We start from the raw sequence: 15,796 nt of genomic DNA, 5'->3' as shown, positions 1-15,796 counted from the left end.
TTAAATTATATAGGATTATTGTTATGAAACACCATGGAAAGCAGTCATAAATTCCAACTTGAATGAAAACAATGCAGGTGAAAAAGTAAATTTCTAAAAAATATATTTTAATGACAGTCGGATACAATTTTTGAAGTATGAATACTAAGGATAGTTCAAAATAATGTCCATAATACCAACCAAAGAGCAATAGATGACACAGCTTAAGTTTCAGTGTGAGCTATACAAACACAAACAGATGTGTCTCACCTAGAAGTGAGGAGCAGAGGGGTTGGATGTGCTTTATGATAGCTTTGTGACAAACGGCTCAAACACAGAGTGCAGCATAACTGACTCTCCCGTAAAATCAGCTGCTTTTTCTTGTCTCTGCTTTGTTCTGTATATAATACGTATGGAGGTACATATTAGACGATGTTTAGACGATGTCCAGTGACTACAAAGAGCTTTCAATGTAGTGTGTATATTTACCAAAGAAATTGTGTTTTAGATGAGAAAATCTGATGTCCCTTTTAACAACTGTAGACTGTGAAGTAGTGAGGAGTTTTTGTTTTATTCATGGGACATTGCAAAATAACTCGTGTGTCATAGGGGCTGGTGAGCTCATGGAGTCTGAATCACTGACTTACCCGACAGATCCATTTCCAGGAAAAGAAACAATTTTGTAGATAATTTAATGAAGATGCAAATAATTCCCTGATAATGCTAAAATTTTTGGAGTATTAATCTGCCTCTAGCATGCTATGAGTTTTGTGTAATTAAATGGAATTGGATTTTGGACCTGGTTTTATGTAGATGGCACTGGTTTCTGAGTAATACCCCATTCAAACACCTCACTCTGATGCATTGCATTAATAGATCATCAGAAGCAGTTGTCATTCCAATGATGAATTAGTGTAATACATGAGAATGAGACTCACTGATGATGTATTCAGTACTTATGATGGCAGTGTCCAAAGAAGAAATGGGACCAGTAAGGAAGCCATTATAATTACAGGATGAAGTCAGTCAGCATGCAGACCTTTTCCAAGCTTTTTCAGGGGGCTAAGTTCACGGATTGGTGCCAAAGCCACTTTTAGGAAATATTTGTTGGCAACAATAACAGAGCTATTTTTCCAGTTCAGAATAATTTCCACTGGTGAACTGCAAGCTCCTCTGCATACATGTCTGGTTACCATTTGGTACTTTAGCACATGTCATCTGTATTGGCAGAAAATATTGAGTATTGTTAATGTTGGCTTGTGTGTAAAAATATCAGTCTTAAGCAGGATTTTCTGGGATGATACTCAAATATATTATTGTAACAACAGTTTTCAAACAGATAGTTTCTGCCAAAGGGGAAGGAAGCTCTTGCTAGTAAGTGTCTACGTGCCACCAATCCTGGGCACAGCTTCTGGCATTAGCTAGAAAGGCAGATATTTTAAGTATAACATTAAACAGGTCTGACTGTCATACATTTTCTGCTAATAGAGCTTGCAACACCTACTATAAATGTAGATGAATTAGAGACTCCCAGTGACCTCCATCTACCTCCTGCTGGGCTTTTTCTAAAAGGGTAAAAGCGAGGCTTGTAAATGTTTATTACATGGGGCTAAAAAGCCTTTTTTATGCAATGGAATAGCAGTTATTGCTCACCTTACAGCAGCTTATTGCATCATAAATAAAACAGTAGGGTGAGTGCTAGTCATCCCAGCTGTGGGAAAGATGTACCCATATAACAGCCAAATGCATTGGAGAGGGACAGGAAGTTCGTTCCCAGGATCTGGGCTGGTGAAAATTGAGGCTGCTGTAGTGTGTGTGTGTGTGTGTATGTGTGCACACGTGCAGTTTGGAAAGAGGAGGTTGGGGAGGAAACAGAAAAGGGACCGATGCTGAAGCAGGGCTTATTCCCATTTTCTTATCCAGGCTGGTCATGGCTTCTTAGACACCATTAAACAAGCAAGTTTAGAGCAGGAGACTAAATCTGGAAGGAACACGGGGGACATTCTTTTTATTAAAAGTGGCATTTCTCCTCTCAGATATATTATCATTTCTTAAATCTAAAAAAGTGAAATCACTGTATGATTTATGAATAATAAGTAGGAAATCTTTCAGCGGACTTCTTTAACCACCCCTGTTTTGTCTAAAGCCTAAGAAATTGTTACAGCAAATGAATTGTCTAATATAAAATGACAAGAAAAATTATTTTGAAAATCTTAATGTCCCCAACTCTTTTAAAGAGTGATTATTTTATGTAATACCCATTAAAGTATGCATTCTCCAAAATGTCTATTAGTTTTCCAACCTGTTAACCCATAATACTCAGTTATTTTTAGATTTGTCAGTAACACTGATAAATACTGGATGATTATTATATGGTATAAGTTATCTTAACATTTTGGAACTATGGCTCAGTATATAAGCCTGAACCTGAGGATGAAGAGAAGTCAGGTAAAATTTTAATATATATTTTTGTAGGTGCATAAGACACCAAAAGAAATAAATCATGAACATAAACTCTAAATTATACTACAGCTAGCCACCAATTATTTTTATGTGACATAAAACGGTTTTTCACATTAAGTGAGTATTATTATGTATCTAAAGGTTCACATGTATTCTTAGTTTTGCCTCAAACATATTTGCATAAAACATATTTAATTATTTATCTAAAGAGTTTGAAAACTATATTGAAAATGTTCATGATTAATTCAGTAAATATTTATTATGATTTCCACATTATTAAGGAATGTGTTTTACCATGTTTCCATACGTCTAAATAACTGTGCTAACAAGATCTAAAAGAAAACCCTGGAGATTTTCTTTACTTTAAGTAGCAGAAACAACTTAGACACTACCTCATATTTCCTTTCTCCCCTCCCACCCCTTCTCTCCTCCTCTCTCTCCCTTCTCCCCCCATGCTCCTTCCTTTCTTCCTTCTTTAGGTGAAGTAGACAGTAGAGGAGGAAGGTTAGAGAGACACAGGAAGATACAGTGTCACCTTCATGGTGATAACCATGAAACAATTATTTACCTAATAATTTGTAATATTTCTAAAATGCCACATAGTTGCAAAGGTATGTTATTGATATTTTCCTAAGATAAGATGCATTTTCTATACATAAGCATAATTGTTGTAAATGAATAAAAACATATAATTAACTGTAGAATCAATGATAAAAACATTTCAGAAATGAAAATATGCTTCAGCAAACCACATATCTACCTCTTCCACCTGATGTTAATGCAGAAAGGTCTTCATCAATTCAGTAATTATTCAAAGGATTCACTAAAATTCCAGCTAGTGCTCACACTGTTTGATAGTGGTATTTCTTTGCTTAAACAGTTTTGGCACCTAAGTGTTTCCATGGACTTTTATTTGTAAATCCACCTTTAGTATAACATCAGTTTATCAGCTGTAACTATTATTTCCCATGGAATATGTGGTGGTTCTATGAGGGTAGTGCCTGTGTCTCAATTCTAGCTTTCTGCCCACACCTTGTCTCCCAATGGTTCTATGTGTGTATTTTTTAGTTCTCCCCCGATATCCATTCCCCTCTCTTCCCCTCTCCTCATATCTTCTTTCCTCCCTTACCCTCCTCCCCTCCTTCCCTCTCTCTCTCTCTCTCTCTCTCTCTCTCTCTCTCTCTCTCCTTCCCTCTCTCCTACAGGAAATAGTCTAGGTCCCTGTGTTTTAGCTACATAAATGTTCCCTTCTCACTTAATGGAAATTTGCCTCACTGCTATTCTTTATCCTTTCAAGTTGTCTAGTTCTCTCTTTCTGGAAATGACTATTCTTTTACTTTTTACATGAGGAGTTATTTTTCCCATTACTAACCTTCACCTTCAAAGACATAAAAACATGATTGTGCACTATGGTACAAGTGAAATCTGAAGTTATCAAGTGCAAAATTAGCATTAAAAAATCATAAGACAACAAACAATAGGGCTTTTACGTGATTTTTATAATTGCATGAAACTGGTTACTTTGACAGTAATTGTTTGTGCTTCATTAACATACAAAATGGTTTATAGACTCACACACAAAAGAAATCATTTTTTGATGAGAATTGTGCTTTGTTTAATGTTAGACACCATTGTATTTACTTTTCTAATATAACAGTTCTAATTACTACCTTGCACTCATCCTCAGTTTTTTAGCTTGAACACTGTGAAGGCAACAATGAGTCAATATTCCATGGCACTCTTTGTCAGTACCTGCCAAAATATAGCTAAGCCTTTAAAAATTGTGATCTAAATACTGAAAGAAAAAATGTTAATAGTCCAGAAACAATATGTCTCCAGATGATTAAAAAAAAAATAAAGTTGCACATTAGAGCTTGCTTAACAGCAGATATCATTAATGCTATCCCATTAAATGCACCCTTTACAAAACTAGATTTGTCCTAATATTTTTTAGCATTGTTTTTATCATCTGATCTTTATATATTTGCCTGATTCATTTGATTTTACCTTTTTGTTGAGGAAGCTCAGGTAGATAAATAGCAAAACTTTAAATAAAATCATAAGTACATGCACTTTTTCCAAAGGTGATGAGCAGTTTGTTTTAAAAGCATGAAAACTATCTTTTTTAAACTGAACTGGAGAAGAGACTCTATTAGGCAAAGACTTTGTGAATTAGCTGTCATGAAAAGCCCAATTTGATTCCAATGTGGAAAGAACACAGGTGCTAGTTTGGGGCCTGTCTCTGGTTAGGAGAGAATACAGATTCAAAGACATAGGAGAGGATTTCCCAACTGTCATTGAACTCCATTTCCTTCCCCTCACAGAACTGACTCTAAAAGGCCACACGACTGGAAAAAACTAAGTTTATCATGAAATGCTGTCATCCATGGGACCTGACCCCCAAAACATATCAAACATAAGAAATGTTACTTTTGGGAAAATGACACAAAGGTACACAGTTTTAAACCTTTTCCCCAGATTTGGCCCATAGGTAATTATGTGAACACTTTTTTTTTTTGTACCAGATTAAAGTAATTTCTTTTTCACAAATTTTTAAATTAGTTTATACATATATTCTATGTAACTTAGGTTTTGCCTGAAAAGTTTTTGTCATTTTGAATTGATGATTTGAGTTTCTGGAAAAATACCTAGAAGTAGAATTGCTGTATCAGATAGTAGTTCCATTTTAAGTTTTTTTTAGGATACTCCAATACTGCTTTCCATAGTGTCTGTATCCATTTGCAATCCCACCAACAAATGAACAAATGAACAAATACTCCCTTTTCTCTAGCTTCTCACCAACACTTGTTGTAATCTTCCCAGTTTTGATGAGATTGACCAGTTCACTCTGTAATAGATTTAGGAAAGTATTTTCTAAAGTACAGTTGTTTAAATTTGTTTCTCATTAAAATCCAAGAGAAATAACTCATATTAATGTTATATAATATTTAATAATAAAAAATGAAATATATGTAAAGTAACTATATTATCCACATGATTTTGAGTCATTTGGACTATTGAATTCTGAATCATCTATGGTGAAATATTTTTAAACTCTTATGTTAATATGTGAGTCTTTTAAAAAATATATTATATTGATTATGCTACTACAGTTGTACCAATTTTCCCCCTTTGCCTTCTTCTACCCAGTACCCCCCGCATTCCCTCCAGCAATCTCCCATTAATTCATGTCCATAGGTCATGCATATAGTTCTTGACTACTCTACCTCCCATACTGTTCTTAAGATCCCCCTGACTATTCTGTACCTACTAATTTGTACTTCTTAATCCCTGCACCTTCCCCCCATTCTCCCCTGTCCTCCTCCCATCTGGTAACCATCCAAATAATCTCCATATCTATGATTCTGTCTCTGTTCTGCTTGTTTTCTGTTTGTTTTTTAGATTTGATTTTTAATACTTATGATTTTATTGCCATTTTAATGATCATAGTTTTGATCTTCTTTTTCTTAAATAAGTCTCTTTGACATTTCATATAATAATGGTTTGGTGATGATAAACTCCTTTAGCTTTACCATGTCTGGGAAGCAGGGAAGCTCTATCTGCTCTTCAATTTTAAATGATTGCTTTGCTGGGTAGCATAATGTAGGTTGTAGATCTTTACTTTTCATCACTTTGAATACTTCTTGCCACTCCTTTCTAGCTTGCAAAGTTTCTTTTGAGAAAGTCTTATGGGAACTCCTTTGTAGGGAACTCTCTGCTTTTCTCTTGCTGCTTTTAAGATTCTATCTTTATCTTTAAACTTGGCACTTTAATTATAATGTATCTTGGTGTGCTTCTCTTTGCGTCCATATTGTTTGGCACTCTGTGCTTCCTGGGCTTGTATGACTATTTTATTTCATCATTCTTTCAAATAAGTTTTCAATGTCTTGCTCTTTCTCTTCTCCCTCCAGCACCTTTATGATTCAAATGTTACTATGTTTGATGTTGTCTCAGAGGCTCCTTACCCTATCCTCATTTTTTTAATTCTTTTTTCTTCTTGCTGTTCTGATTAAATGTTTGTTTCTAACTTGTGTTCTAAATCATTGATTTGATTCTTAGCTTCTCCACTCCACTATTGATTTACTATAAATTTTCCTTTATTTTCCTTAATGTAACCTTTATTTCTGGCTAGGTCTTTTTTATGCATTGAAGTACCCAATGAGTTCTTTGCATATCCTGATAACCAGTGTTTTGAACTCTATGTCTGATAGATAACTTTCTTCCATTTTATTTAGTTCTTTTTCTGGAGTTTTGTTCTATTCTTTCATTTGGGCCATATTTTTTTCTCCTCATTTTGGCAGCACCCCCCCCCCCCCATATATGTTTCTCTGTATTAGGTAGAGCTGCTTTGACTCCCTGTCTTAGTAGCATGGTCTACTATAGAAAAGTGCACCTGTAAGTTGGATGGGCAGAACCTTACGTAATCACTTGGGCAAGGCAACCCATGTAAACCAGGTTGATGGAGTCTCAGATATGTTGCTGCCTGTTTTTTGGCTCTCTGTGAGTGAGGACTCAGAAAAGGGACAATGGCCACTGCCTAGCCTCTGGAGTTTTTTTTCAGGAGGAAGCTGTGCCCTGGTACTTGCCCTGTTGCCAGACACTTTGTTTTCTTCCTGTATGCTACTGGTGCCTTTCAAGTTGCTGCCCTGGTGCTGGAGCCCTGAGGGAGTGAGTCTGCATAAGTCCTAAGTCAGTTTAAGAGGAGATGACTGAGAATCCTAGAGTTTTTTGCTGCCACTCCACCCCTTACTGGATTTTATAGCCAGAAGTTATGGGGACTAATCTTCCTGGCACTGGAACCCTGGGCTGGATGGTCTACTGTGGGGCTAGGATCCCTTGCTCCCAAGATACCCTTCCCAATTTTTATCCATTACATGTGGGTGTGGACCACCTGTTCTGTGTTACCATGTCTCTGCCCCTTCTACACATCTGAATGAATGTGATTTCTGTAATTCCTTGGTTGTCAGAATTCCATACAGTTAGATTTTCTGATGATTCTGGGTGATAGTTATTTTGTAGTTTAATTTTCATTTTTGCTGTGGTTGTGCAAGGAAGTGAGCTGTGTTTACCTACACCTCCATCTTGACTGGAAGTCCAATATGTGTGACTCTTAAAGATACATCTACTTACTTATGTCCTGGAAGAATTTGAATTTAAGGAGCCTTGAGTAAGGTTTCCATATAGAAGAATTGCTGGTCACTTTTTTATCCAAAAACTCTTAATAAAATTTTCTTCTAATTTGGTTTGTAAAGGTAAATGTTACATCCCAATCTTTCCATGTTAGTGCCTCATATTACAATTTACTATTCTTATTTTTTCCCACCACCTTGAAGTCATCTCTTATTTCCTAATTCTTATAATTCAAATAATACATGATGAAGACAATATTTTCCATCTCCCTTTTAATTTTTGGACAAATGTAATCATTAAAATTTTTCTAAAGATTTGTAATTTTTACTACAAGGAACTTAAAATCAACAAATAAAATAAAGTCTTTTGTGTGATCCATTTTGAAGGAAAAACTCATGAGCAAAATTTTGATGAACAAGATCACTGATGCATGAATAATAGAATCCATAGATCAGAAGGTTAAGATGGATCTTGAAATCTCCCATCCACCTCCCAAACAAGATAATTAAAGACTCTAGCTCCGTGGATATAGAGTTATTAAGCTTCTGTTTGAAAAAAATCCAATGATTGGAAACTTTTTATTCTATAGTATCCTTTCACAGTTCTTATGTTAGAAAATGATTTCAAGTATCCTCTTCACCCTTTTCTTCTGCATGTTCTCTAGCTTGTCAATTAATCTCTAAAAAAGTGGCATTCAAAAATCTCTCTCTCTCTCTAATTTATCTATCTATCTATCAGTTTTAATATGCATACTATGTTCAGTGGGCAAAGTGCTAAGTTCAAAGTACGGCATTAATTCATAATCGTGACCCTAAAGTAACTCACAAGTTACTAATAGAAAAGACAAGTAATAAACTATTTTGTTCAATTATAATTATGAACAATGGTTTGTTGAATAAATAAAAAAAATTAGAAGCAGAGACCTGATTTAATGAGAGTGGAAAAGAAAGTCAGGGGAAGTTTTCCTTAAGGAAAAAAAAAAGATTTTTTGAAGACTAAATAATGTAAAGACTGAATAAAACTAAAACTTTTAGTATGTAAAAGACTATACATTGTGGCCTTGATATTTTAAAAAAGAAAGGATATTTTTGGCCCACTACCTGTTGTATATATTAGACAATCAGTCATTACCAAGCGAGAGCCTCATATTGCCTATACTTATATTTTTATTGTGACTACATTTGAGTCATGGCAGAATAGACCTAGATCCACTCCACAAAATTCATTTTTAATTTGAGCAAGTATCTCATGTGTTTTGAACAGGTCATTAAATGTAAATGCGGAATCCTGCATTCACTATGAGAGATTCAACTCAAACTTTTATAGTCTATGAGAATTCTTTTTGGGATTTCAACTTTCTTTGAACCTTTACTCACTGTATGACTCTTTTCTTAATCTAAATCATCCCACATTAGATTCTGTATATTTTTTAAAGTCCTTAAATGGAAAGAATAACTACAGTGTCATTCCAAAGAGTAGAAAACATGTAACTGCTTTTTTGGGGGAGTAGATAATACTTCAATCACTAATAACATTTTTTCTCTAATTTTGTGTCCCATTTACACCACACAGTGATATATTCAGGGTAGCTTTTGATGGTGAGGAGGAGGAATCACAGCCAACTTAGTCTTCCTCAATGGCCACTGACAAATATAATGACATTCAAACACCCTTCTATTCTTCATTCCGGTAATACACAGACCTCATCATAAACTAAATCTAAACAATGTGTGTGTTTGGGGAGGGGAGGTGGTTTGAAACTGTGCAAATAATCAAAGCAGAGGAATGAATACAGCCATCTGTATGGAAATTGGTAAACTGAAAATTGGTCTCCTAACTGGAATTAGGGAGAATACGTGTTTTCCCAAGCTCTGCTTCTTTCCCAGAATTTCACATACATCAATAACAATGGCTTTTACTTCCTTCAGCTGAAGATAGAGAGAGAGATGCTTTAGAGTTATCAATGTCAGGGAGGGTTTTTCCTGCATAGTTATAAGCCTATTATTTAAAAGAACAAAATGAAGGCTCATTTCCTACAGTGAATTTAATATATTCCTGCTCTGTGTTATGATGACAGTACTGAAAAGTAGAGTCAGAAAAAAAGGAAAACGTAGGAATGAATTTTTTAAACCCAAAACTAGTGTAACCCTTTCTGGTATGATAACTGCTGGAATGTTTACCTAGTGATGTAACCTTTAAAACACTATTAGAGGAAAAAATGATAAGATTTTATGTCATTAATTACTACTTTTACAGAAATCCTTCCTGGGGTTTCTTAGGAGCCTAGTATAATGCAGTAGAATATGGTATGGGCACTGACATTAGTGCACTCCCAATATACCATTGTCAAAAATGTATATACTATGAAAAGATGACCTAGAGAGAAGCAAATAAAAGATGATCTAGCCCGAACAATCAGTCTTAATGTTTATTACCTACATAAACCTCAAATATTGAGTTTGTTTAGAGTTTTGAAAAGCTCTACAACCTTTGATAAACTATTTATAATCGGGGAAGAGCACAGAACAGAATACATAAGATGCCAAATGTCTATTTAAGATAAAGACTTAAATATAAGTCATGATACCATGAAGGTACTAGAGGAGAACATAGGCAGGAAAATCTCAGATATTCCTTGCAGCAATATTTTCACCAATATGTCCCCTAGAGCAAGGGACATAAAGGAAAGAGTAAACAAATGGGGCTGCATCCAATTAAAAAGCTAATGCCTGGCCAAAGAAAGCATCAACAAAATGAAAAGGGAACCAAGTGTATGGAAAAATTGATTTTCCAGTGATACCCCAGACAAGGGTTTGATCTCCAAAATATATAAAGAACTTCAACAACTCCACACCAGAAAGACAAACAATCCAATTTAAAACTGAGTAAAGCAACTGAACAGACACTTCTTCAAGGAGAACATACAGTGGGCCCAGAGACAAATGAAAAACTGTTCAGCATCACTAGCTATCAGAGAGATGTAAATTAAAACCACAATGAGATATCACCTCACACCAGTCAGAATGGCCATCATAACCAAATCAACAAAACAAATGCTGGCGAGGTTGTGGAGTAAAGGGAACCCTAGTACCGTGTTGGTGAGAAGGCAGAGTGGTACAATCACTGTGGAAAACAGTATGGAATCTCCTCAAAAAACTAAAGATGGAACTGTCTTTTGGCTCAGCAATTCTTTTTTTTAATTGAATTTATTGGGGTGACATTGGTTAATGTTTCAGGTACATAGTTCTACCACACATCATCTGTAGTTAGTTTTAATTAAGCTTTGTAAGAGATGGATTTCCCTCCTCTAATTTTATTGTTATTCAAGTACAGTTCTCTGCCTTTTCCCCCCACACCAGCCTAATACCCAGCCCTCCAACCTCCCTCCCATTTCCAACCCCCCACCCCACCCCCTGAGGAGGGAATTTCAGGGGAAAAGGGTGAAGGGTTTGTAGGAACAATTATAAAGGACACATTGACCCAGCAATTCTGCTGCTGGGATTATACCCTAAGAATTCTGAAACACCAACTCAAAAGAACCTATGCACCCAATGTCCATAGCAGCACAATTTACAATAGCCAAGTGCTGAAAACAACCTAAGTGCCCATCAGTAAATGAGTGGATCAGAAAACTATGGTAGATTTACACAATGGAATACTATGCAGCAGAAAGAAGGAACTCGTACCCTTCCAGACATCATGGATGGAACTGGAGAGTATTATGCTAAGTGAAATAAGCCAGGTGGTGAAAGACAAATACCATATGATCTCACCTATAAGTGGAATCTAATCAACAAAACAGACAAGCAAGCAAAATAAACCAGAGACATGGAAATAAAGAACAAACTGACAGTAAACATGGGGAGTGAAGAGAGGGATAATGGGGGAAAGAAGGGAAATGGTCAAGTCAAGGAACATGTATTAAAGACCAATGGACAAGGACAATTGGGTGCGGGGATTAAATGTGGGAGGTGGGGCATAGGTAGGGCAGGGGAGAGTAATGAGGGGAAAATGCGGACAACAGTAATTGAACAACAATAAAAAAACACACACACACAACGAAGACATATTTATGATGTTTTTCTGAGCAAAGATATAAAACTTTGAAAATTAACTACCTAAAATAAGAATTTGTCAAAAAAATACCTCAGTACATAAATATAAACAGTTACTTCTGATTATAAAATGTTGTCTCTTTCTATTTAAAGAAAGCAGTGCATGCCAGGAAAAAAAATTCTTAAAACATTGTTTTCCTCCATAAGTATGAACATATGAGCAAGTTGATTGGAGAGAGGAAGATGTTGGCATTATATTTTGAGACAACCTAGTAAAACTAATTTTAGTTGGTTGATAGCAACCTCTCAAAAAGAGAGATATCTGAATCCTAACATCTAGTATCTGTGAATGTAGCCTTATTTGGGGGAAAAAAAGATCTTCGTAGATGTAATTAAATGAAGAATCTCAAGATGAGATCATCCTGGATCAACCTGGTAGCCCCCAAATTCAGGCAAGTGTCCATTTCAGAAGAAGAGAAACTTAGAAAAACAGAAGAGAAGACAGAGACTGAAACCAAAGATTGGTGGCAATGCTCAGGAGATAGGAGAGATGAAAACAATCAATTCTCCTTCAGCATCTCTACATGGGAACTATCCTGCCCATACCTTGATATCTGACTTCTGGCCTCTAGAACTGTGAGAAAGTAAATTCCTATATTTTTTTAAATTGTTGCTCAAGTACAGTTGTCTCCATTTTCACCCCACCATGCCTCCCCACCTCAACTGTCCCCACCTCCACCCTTGAACCTACCCCTTTTGGTTTTATCCATGTGTCTTTTATACCTATTATTTGATGATCCTTCCCCTTTGATCCCCTATGATCCCTCTCCCCTCTCATCTCTCTGTTTACTGTTAGTTTCTTCTTTATTTCAATGTCTCTGGTTGTATTTTTCTTGGTTGTTTGTTTTGTTGATTATATTCCACTTATAGGTTAGATCATATAGCATTTTTATTTTACTACCTGACTTATTTCACTTAGCATGATGCTTTCCAGTTCTATCTATTCTATCCCAAAGGGTAGGAGCTCCTTCTTTCTTTCTGCTGCATAGAATTCCATTGTATAAATGTAGCACAGATTTTTGATCTACTCATTTACTAATGGGCACTTACATTGCTTCCAGCAGTTGGCTATTGCAAATTGTGCTGCTATGAACACTGGGGTGCATAAGTTCTTTTGAATTGTTGCTTCAGGATCATTAGGGTACAATCCCAACAGTGGTATTGGTGGGTCAAAAGGCAGTTCCATTTTTAGTTTTCTGAGGAAATTCCATACTGTTTTCCATAATGGCTGCACTGTTAAGTTATCCAGTTAGTGGTAATTTGTTGCAGCAGCCCTAGAAAACTAATACACTAATTTTCATAAATTTCATTCAGGTATCACACACAGCTTTCCATGTGCAAATTAGAAACAGTATTTTCATCACCACAAGTGTCACAGACAGCAACAGACCAAATTTATGGATGAAAACACAGTTAACAAAGGAAATAATAATTCCAAACTTACAATAACTTGTTTAGGAGAGAAGAATGCAGAGCAACTAGACTTTGGGGAATCTTCTCTGGGGCACCTAACTTCTGATTTTCCTATTTTCTAAAGACATTTTAGAGAAGTTTTATGTTCACAAGAATATTGGGCAGCAGGTATAGGGAGTTTCCACATATGCCCTACATACATATATAACCTCTCTGCCAACATACATCAGAAAGGGAGATTTCTTATAATCTATATTGACATCATTATTATCCAAAGTCTGTATTTTTCATTAGGGTTCACTGTTGGTGTTTCATATTTTATTGGGTTAGACAAATATATAATTACATGTATCCACCATTAAAGTATTGCACAGAATAATTTCACTGTCCTAATAATCCTCTGTCCTCTACTTATTCACCCCAGTCCCTCTCAGCCTCTGGCAACCACTGATCATTTCACTGTCTCCATAATTTTTGCTTTTTCCAGAATTTCATGTAGTTGGAATCATATAGTTTGTAGCTTTTTTCAGATAGTTCTTTCATTTAGCAACATTCATTTAATTTTTTCTATGTTTCTTCATGGCTCAATAGCTCATCTCTTTTCAGCTTGAATAATATCCCATTTTCTGGATGTACCATAGTTTATTTACCCATTCTCCTACTGAAGGACACTTGGATTACTTCCAAATTTTGGTAATAATGAATAAATATGCTATAAAAATCATTGTGCAGATTTTTGTAGAGACATATGTTTTCAACCCATTTGAGTGAGTATCAAGGAGGCAAAATTGCTGGATAATATGGTAAGAGTATGTTTAGTTTTGTAAGGAACTATGAAACTGTCTTCCAAAGTGACTATATCATTTTGTATCTCCACCAGCAATGATTGAGAGTTCCTATTCCTCCACATCCTTGCCAGAACTTGTTGTTGTTAGTGTTTTGTATTTTGATCATTATCATAGACATTAAGTAAAATTTCACTTTTAATTTGCAGTTCCCTAAAGACATATGATGTTGATCATATTTTCATACATTTAATTGGCTATCTATTATCTATCATATATCTACCTATGTATCTATCTATCATCATTTTGGTGAGGCATCTATTTAGATATTTTATGTTTTTTAAGGGTTATTTGTTTTCTATTGTTGAGTTTTAGGAATACTTTATTTATTATGGATAATATCACATACAAGGGAACAAAAACAGTTATTAGAATTTACTTATCAAAAATTGTGTATTTATTTTTACATGTTTAAACTTCAGCCATTTTCAAAGTACTCTCCACCTGATGTAATACACCTATCAGAAGTACTAATTGAAACTCATTTTGAAATTTTCATTCAGCTACCCCTAAAAATTAAGTCTTTAGAGATTTACTTACCTTTTTAAAATAGGCTAAGTTTTGTAACTGAAAATAAGCAGCAGTTTGGAACTCTCCATTAAGGAAAATAATAAAATTTTAAAAAGAGACATCAGCCCTGGCCAGTGTGGCTCATTTTGTTGGAGCATCACCCTGCATACCAATAGGTTTCATGTTCGATTCCTTGTTAGGGCACATACTCAGGTTGCATGTTCGATCTCCGGTCAGGGTGTGCATGGGAAAGCAACCAGTTGATATTATTCTCTAACATTGATCTCTCTCTCTCTCTCTCTCTCCCCCCCTTCCTCTCTCTCTAAAAACAATGAAAAAAATGTCCTCAGATGAAGAGAAAATTTTTTTAAAACAAACAGACTTTATTTCATTCTTACCAAGACTTTTATCAGCCCTAGTTTTTGAGGCTTAGAGCCAGGTACGAATTCTCTCATTGCTTTCCTGAATCTTCTCCATCAATCATCAGCTATGGATTATTTATTTATTTTTATTTATTTATTAGAAACAACAGTCCAGGAATATTAAAATGGCCTACAGGACACACTTCCCCCCACCCTTGAATAACTACATCCAGGTTCATGGTGAAGAAAATACCTATTCATAAAAGCACAGGCCAACTGATTTATGAATTACAAATATCAGTGAGAACAGTAAATATTTTCTAGGCACATAATCATAATATTTGCGCACATTTGAAAATTAGCAACCTGAGAGAGCTTTCTTATATTTTTTGAAATTATTTTTTAACACATTACTTCCAGCTCCTTCTTTGACAACTATCAACTTGTTTTCTGTTTCTATGGGTCATTTCTGTCTTTTGTTTATTTATTTATTTGTTTTGAATTTTTAGATCCTATATATAAATTCTTTCTGAAATTAAATAGAAAGCTTAGAAGATCTCTGTTTATTTCTTCTCTACATGCTATTCTAAGACCTTGTATACCTAACTGTATTTGGTCTTGGAATAGTTGCTATAAATTGTCGTGTTCAATATATCATTAATTAATTAGGCACATGCATGGTACACTTCAGATACTGTGCAATGGGGTTATTGTTCAGTATTTGTGCACATGCGGTTTCCATTTGATATGTATGTATATATACATATATATAATAATAAGTAGGAATTATTTCCATGGGAAAGTCACATTTATTAAGGGTGGAATACTCTAGTAGTGTTGGTGGCAGGTGGGAAAATTTTTCTTTAACTTAATTTATATAAAAAATCAAAGAAGAACATTTTTGATAATGTAAAATTTAAAGAGAATTTTGAGTCATGAGTTTTTCCTGGAGGAAAGAATATCTAAGCAAAATTAATAG

The sequence above is a fragment of the Desmodus rotundus genome, chromosome 8, assembly GCF_022682495.2.
Source record: "Desmodus rotundus isolate HL8 chromosome 8, HLdesRot8A.1, whole genome shotgun sequence".
In the NCBI taxonomy this organism is placed as follows: Eukaryota; Metazoa; Chordata; class Mammalia; order Chiroptera; family Phyllostomidae; genus Desmodus; species Desmodus rotundus.
This window is presented reverse-complemented; position numbering follows the sequence as displayed.